Genomic DNA, 7,171 nt, shown 5'->3' with positions numbered 1-7,171 from the left:
TAAGCTATTAATTGATAGCTTTGCGACCTTATTTGTACACATTATACGTCACACTGTCAGAGCTTGTGCAACAATGTAATTGCGTCAATCCTTATGCAGCTTTCAATTAACAATATAGTCTCTGCGAAGTGAGTAATTTTACCTGACTACGGCGAAGCAAGTGGAAGGATGTAGTCTCTGCCTACCCCGTTGGGAAAGAGGCGTGATTTTATGTATGTATGTATGTATGTACGGCGAAGCCCAAAAAAAGGGTTATGGTTTTGACCTCAATGTATGTTCACCCATAACTACTTAACGGCTGAACCAATTTTGATAGGTACATCATCTAGACACGCGGTACAGTGTCAAGCCAAGTTCAAGCTAACAGAACTGGCAAGAAGCACCGTGTGTACATTTATTAGATTTATCTGAATAACGACAGTGTACATAAAGTCGTAAACAATCAAAATAGCGGATTTACGTGCTATAGCGCGGACTGAAGATTTCATTTCAATATTCTTTAGTGGATATCAAGTTAACGACAGTATTTTAAAGAATTAATAAAAAAACACTGAAATTATTTATTGATTTTCTTATAAATACAAACTCAGTCAGGATCCATTAAATATCTTGATTGGCTCAAAAAATCCCTGTAACGGGACCCGACTGTTGAACTTGCTATACTATCACGGTCTTCAGTGTTCAAAACGACTACACTGGTTTTTTTGTATTTAGTTTCTCTTAAAAAAAAACACGCAGTCCAGTTTTTTTTAACTTGTTTAATGGAAGACAATAATAAATTTTATCAAAGAGATACCGTCACTATCTTTGGAAATGTCTCATTTTTGAGGTCAAATACTTCAATGTGGTGTGGTAACAATATTGCATAAAAATCTTTGCAAATGTAAATTATAAAAAAAAAAACAGTGTTTTTTAAATTATTTTTCCTTTTACTGTCGCACTCTATAATCAATTAAATTAATCATTCAATTCCTTTCTTAAACTGTACTTCATTTACAGTTCTTATTTTAAAATTAAGATTTTTAAAGTCACTGAGACTGAGTGGGTTTCAATTACAAGGCAGCGTTTACCTACCCTCCGACTGAAACATCTGTCACCAATACCTTCCGTTTGCGGTTTGGCGGTTCCCATTGTTTGCGACCGACGGTCGGATAAACTTGTCGGTCGAGTACATTTGTCGTGCCCTGTTAAACTTTGTCGCTGATTTGAGATATTTATAGGGCTTGACTTTGGGAATTGTTGAATAACGAAATATGTCAGGCAGTTAGTGTTGGATGTCAGGTGACTACATATTTACTTTACATATTGACTTAGTGCGATGAGTAGGCATTGAGTTGAGAGTTGTATGTGACGATCAATCAGAAAAGGGTCCTTGCAGTTTCTAGTTTCGGAGATATTGGCGTTTATGTAAAATCCTTTGAAATTATATTTTTTTTTTGTTTAAGCCAAATCACGTCTAAGGGCAACATATTCATATTTAATTTACGAACGGATAGCTAAGTGGTTTAGAGTATCTATCTGACTTTGCAGTTTGAGGTCTGAGATTCCTATATTTAATATACATATATATATTTAAATGTGTACTCGTATTTATCTATAGGTATAAGTATGATTTTCCGCTGCTTAGTACACATAGTCCACTATATAAGTAGTTTACTAGTACTTAATTTGGGACTAAGTTAATTGGTGTCAATCCTTCCATGATATTTATTTATTTAATTTCTTTTTCGTCTTATAAATTAATTATAATGTCTCTGTTAAAGATATGTAATACCAAAGTATTAAACTAGTCCAATAGTAAAGTGAAAGTGTTATTCTTATTATTAGTAATCTCTTTTGAAAAATTTAAAACTTTAAAAACTCCCTTTTATTCATGCACAACTCGTCAACGTCAACTTCTCTTTTCAAATCTAATTTTTTATACAATAACCGTCAAATTTCTGTATACCCTAATCCAATGTCGCCAACCCAACGTCATTAAGGGTAGTACGTTATCCAAAACTACCCTTTAATTACCCTCAACCAATAGAGTCCACTGTAGATTTATGGCAGTAATAGGTGACAATATGCCCCGGATCCTGGCTGCAATTTATTAGGATAGTCTACGACTAAATTAAAGGGACAGCCCTTAACTGCTTTTATATTTGACCAAAAGTAGGATACGGAAGGTTCAGATATTCCATGAAGTATTTAATCTGTCTAACTTATACCTACCTTTAAACGAGCAATTCGTGTATATATGTTTCGGGGATCGCGGGAACAGCTCCAACGCTCCAAATTTGGTATGTGGGGGTTTCCGGGGATGACAGATCGATCTAGCTTGGTCTTATCTCTGGGAAAACGCTTCTTATCAGTTTTAGCCCGAATAAAGCTCGGTCGCCCAGGTATGAGATTATAGTATAGTGTGTGTTGAAAAATATTACATCTCGTGAAGATCAAGACAGTCATTTGAAATAATTATGTCAACATCATTATCATCAGCCTGAAGACGTTCACTGCTGAACAAAGGCCTCGCCCTTAGAATGCGCACGATAACTCGTCACTTGCATCCACGGGTTGCTGTACACCATCACCGTCATTCTGCTTCTCAAGCCGCGATAACCAAAGGCTACTAGAAACGCGGAGAAGCTTAAAGTTCCATCTTACAGGCTGGTTAAACCCAAAAAGTTGTTTCTGGGACATTCCGTACGTTGTTCTTATGACTAAGGCAGTTGTCTCACCGCCAGCGAGGAAACGATTGGCTATCGACTATTTTCTCGCTCAAGAAACGAACAAAAGATATAAGATCCTGTGTGAGTAGAAGAGACACATATATTAATAGTTGATCGCTGGCTGTTCACACCGTCGGCGAGAGCTCGCTCTTACATCTTTTGTCGCAGCGACAAGAGCTATAAAACTCGTTCAGCGATGTCAGCTTGGCGGCCGCGTCGCACTCGAACACTCGCTTACAGTCGAGCGACAAAACTACACTCGCTTCTCGCTGCTCACCCACTCGTTTCTAGTTACTCGCTCTACTCGCTTCTCGCTCATCGTCGGCGGTGGGACAAGTGCCAAAATCCCAAAAGTATTACCGGTCAAACAGATACAAAATTCAATTAATTTTCAAGAAGACATGTCATGTTGACATCTGAGACCTGTTATAATATTTAATGATTATAATCATGGACGGGAATGTTTGGAAATAATTTTGATCCACATGGACGATCCTTTACTATTTTTACTTTTTTTTTTTACTTTCACTTTTGTGTTAAATACCTTTGATGAAAATCAGTAAATGATATTGTTAAAAAATAAAAATAGCTTAGTTTTTTGCCGTTTTTTTCTCAACGGAGACTGACTTCAAATTTCGTCTAGCTGTCACAAGTCTGGCACACAAACATTCGCAAAAAATCACATTTATAATATAAGCAGGATTATTACTCAAATGCAGTCTGTTCTAGCCAAATCTCAACACTACTTGTGCATTTAACATCCCGATATTATTGCGGTGGGCGATTTAGGGGTGCCCGGAACCGCGCCGAATTACAGGGCTCGGTATTACTCCCGGATTTGCCCACAGCTTTCAGCCGGCCGAGCCATCGAAACTAATGCTAGAGGGAAAATTCAGTCGTCATCATCATCAGCCTATCTCAGCCCACTGCTGGAGATAGGCCTCCCCAAATGCACGCCACTGAGCACGATCCTCGGCCACTGTCATCCAGTTCTTGCCAGCCACCTTGCGAAGATCATCGCTCCACCTTGACTGAGGGCGTCCCACGCCACGCTTGCCGACCCACGGTCTCCACTCAAGAACTGTGAATGAGAATAATGAAAGTGTTTATGATAATGATGATGATCATAGTTATGTTAAATATCAGATAAATTATAGTTACTTATTGGCTCTTTGAAAATTAAAAAGCTACCAAAAAGTTCATACATTATTCGAGATTATCATACAAATATGGCATTTATGAAACTTTATACCAAGTTTTATGGCAAATGGGATCGCGTAGGCTTAACCAGTTTAGACTAGGGTGAGTAATGGTTTATTTAGCTGCAGCTTAGTTTTAAACGATGATTCATTTTAACTGCCAGTTTGGTGTACCATCGGGTGGTTACATTAGAGATGACTTTTATGCATGTATTCATGGACTAATTAATTGTAATTTATCGCTAATATCAAAGGCTTAAGTGCTTAAAAGTTAATTATTGATTGCTAAATTAAACATTTATCGTACCTAACAGTTAATAATTTAGAATTGACTTACTACCAAATGCTGACAGGAGATGGTATTGTTAGAAACCTCTTCTATACATAAAGATTTTATTTGTTTGCAGAAAGAATATGAAGAATACACCGTGTACCGTTTCATCTTCTCGTGGATATCACAAAAGGCATCTAAGTGGCCTGCTGGGAGAGTGGGCACCAGCGTTTCCTTCGACCACGAACTCCAGACTTTTGCAGTGTTCTTGCAGGCTTTATGCTGGCGCATGTATTTAGTAGAATTAAGATCTTTTATACTACGTAATTGCGATTTACCATATAACTATGACAAAAGCATCACGGCGTGGAAGCCAAGGGGACGCCAACACACTATTTTCCGGAAATAGTCGTCATAAATAAAAATAAATATCATGGGACATGGGATAAACACCAATTGACCTAGTCTTAAACTAAGCAAAGCTTGTACTATGGATACTAGGCAACGGATAAACATACTTAAATAGATAATTACATACTTAAATATATATTAAACCCAAGAACAAACAATCGTATTATTCATACAAATATCCGGCTGGGAATCGAACCCAAGACTTCAAGCAACGTAGTCAGGTTCGCTAACCACTAAGCCATCCGGTCGTCTCATGAAGGTTCAGAATCCACGATCACGATCTCTGTCAAGAGAGTAGCGAATTAAAAGGATGAAAAACACGAGACAGGTACACAAAATACAAATAGACAATAAGCTTGGAACCTAATCTCAATAGGTGTACCAAAGTACCAACCTTTTGCACACAAACGAGGAAAGACCCAGTAACCTTCTGTATGTTATTTTTTGTGTTCATAAACTGTGAGCATTTTCCTCTATTTACCTTCATTAAAGCCAAAAAATCTCGCGCGAGTATACCGCTAAGTCTAACAAAGGCAGATCTCGCAAGCTAGTTAAATTCAAACTACCTAGCAACCTAACTACACGCCTGTTCGTCGGGGCAAAAATATACTTCAGACAACGAGGATAGTAAAAACCAGGGTTGCCATTATGTGAGGATTTTTTTCAACGGAAAAAGTTTTTTTTTGTTATTGTGTTTCAATTGGATGTAAATACAAATAAGACAGCCAGAGAACTGGAAGTGAAATTCGTATGTTGAATTTACCTACATTCATTATATTCATAAAAACTCACTAATGAAAGTTCGACTCAAACCCACGCTCTGCCGCATGAAAGGTCATCATAAGTCAAACAAGACTACTGGGCTACCATGGATTTTTTATACCTACGCAATTTACCATATAAAACCCGAGAACTATTAAAAGCCATCAAATTACGTGAAGTTGGATACGTGGGCCACTTAATTAGAAATACCCGATATCAACTCCTGCAATTTCTAATGATGAACAAAGTTGAGGGAAAGAAGCGTGCTGGAAGAAGAAAGAAGTCCTGGCTTGGCAACATACGCGAATGGACAGGAATAGCCAGCGTTGAAGAGCTATTTCGCTTGGCTAGAGACCGGAAACAGTTCGCAGAGCTGACGGTAGACCTCTAGTAATGGAGAGCCATAAGAAGAAGAATTACCATATACATTTACTCGTGTTACGCAACTAATTTCATACTACTACTACTACTACTCAGAATTACATAGTGTTGGTGCTAACTAAAACCTAAGCACACCACAGAGCAATAAACATCTGGTCTTATTTAATCAATTACTGCAGTAAATAAAGCTAATGAACACATTTGAATATTGAGACACTCAGAATAATATTACCTACCTTAATAATTAAGGCTTAATTGGACAAACTATTTATTTATACTTAATTGATTACTTTCCCAATCAGTATCTGCTAATTTATTCAACAAATACATTGACAACCCTAGTCAAAACATTTGTAGTAAAAATACGTCTGTGCCTCGTTTCTATGCAAATGTTATTGGCTTATTCGTTTAATCCACGCGTTTCCCGGTCCAAACTGCTTGTATCTGCTTTAAACCGGATTAGGGATGCTAAACTCGACTCGAAAATTACAGAGTCGCGGTAAAGGGGTAATGTTAATGGTTACGTAACAGTTTTTAGGTGTAAATGGAGGGTATAATTGTGTTGCATGAATTCTAATTTCTGGGTTTAGGAATAAAGTTAAAACCCTATTAATAAATTTAACTCAAAATCAGCTGTAGGTCCAGTACTGCATTAAAATTTCAAGGACAAAATATTACACAACATATTTTATGCTGAATATGAATATGAATATAAAGGCGTTACAAACTCCGAAATAAATTTAATTTGCATTTAAACTAATCTTTGCCTATTTCTCTATTTGCATGTTTTTAATTTGTTCAGGTTTGGTGAACTAAACTAATTTATACAATTGTGTATTTTATACAGTATTTGCCTTAGTAATTTCGAGTGCATAAATATGGATTTATCTAACCGTTTAATAATAATATGTACCACACACTGTTATTCCGACGTAATTAGGCCGTAATAACATATTTTGAGTGATTCGAATAAATAATATTTTTGCACTTGACTGTACATTATCTTACGTAGTGTCATTTATCTATCTTTACTTATAAATCGGTGTAGCCGTGGTGGCCTAGTGGTTTGACCTATCGCCTCTCAAGCAGAGGGTCGTGGGTTCAAACCCCGGCTCGCACCTCTGAGTTTTTCGAAATTCATGTGCGGAATTACATTTAAAATTTACCACGAGCTTTGCGGTCAAGGAAAACATCGTGAGGAAACCTGCACAAAGCTGCGAAGCAATTCAATCGTGCGTGTGAAGTTCCTAATCTGCACTGGGCCCGCGTGGGGACTATGGCCCAAGCCCTCTTGTTCTGAGAGGAGGCCTGTGCCCAGCAGTGGGACGTATATAGGCTGGGATGGATGGACTTATAAATCAGAACCGTGACATACTGATTGACCGACTAATATCTTGAGTATCATACAGCTGCATTAAGAAATTCGTTGCGAAATT

Source organism: Choristoneura fumiferana, chromosome 4 (genome assembly GCF_025370935.1).
Source record: "Choristoneura fumiferana chromosome 4, NRCan_CFum_1, whole genome shotgun sequence".
NCBI classification, from domain to species: Eukaryota; Metazoa; Arthropoda; class Insecta; order Lepidoptera; family Tortricidae; genus Choristoneura; species Choristoneura fumiferana.
Note: the sequence above shows the minus strand (reverse complement) of the source record.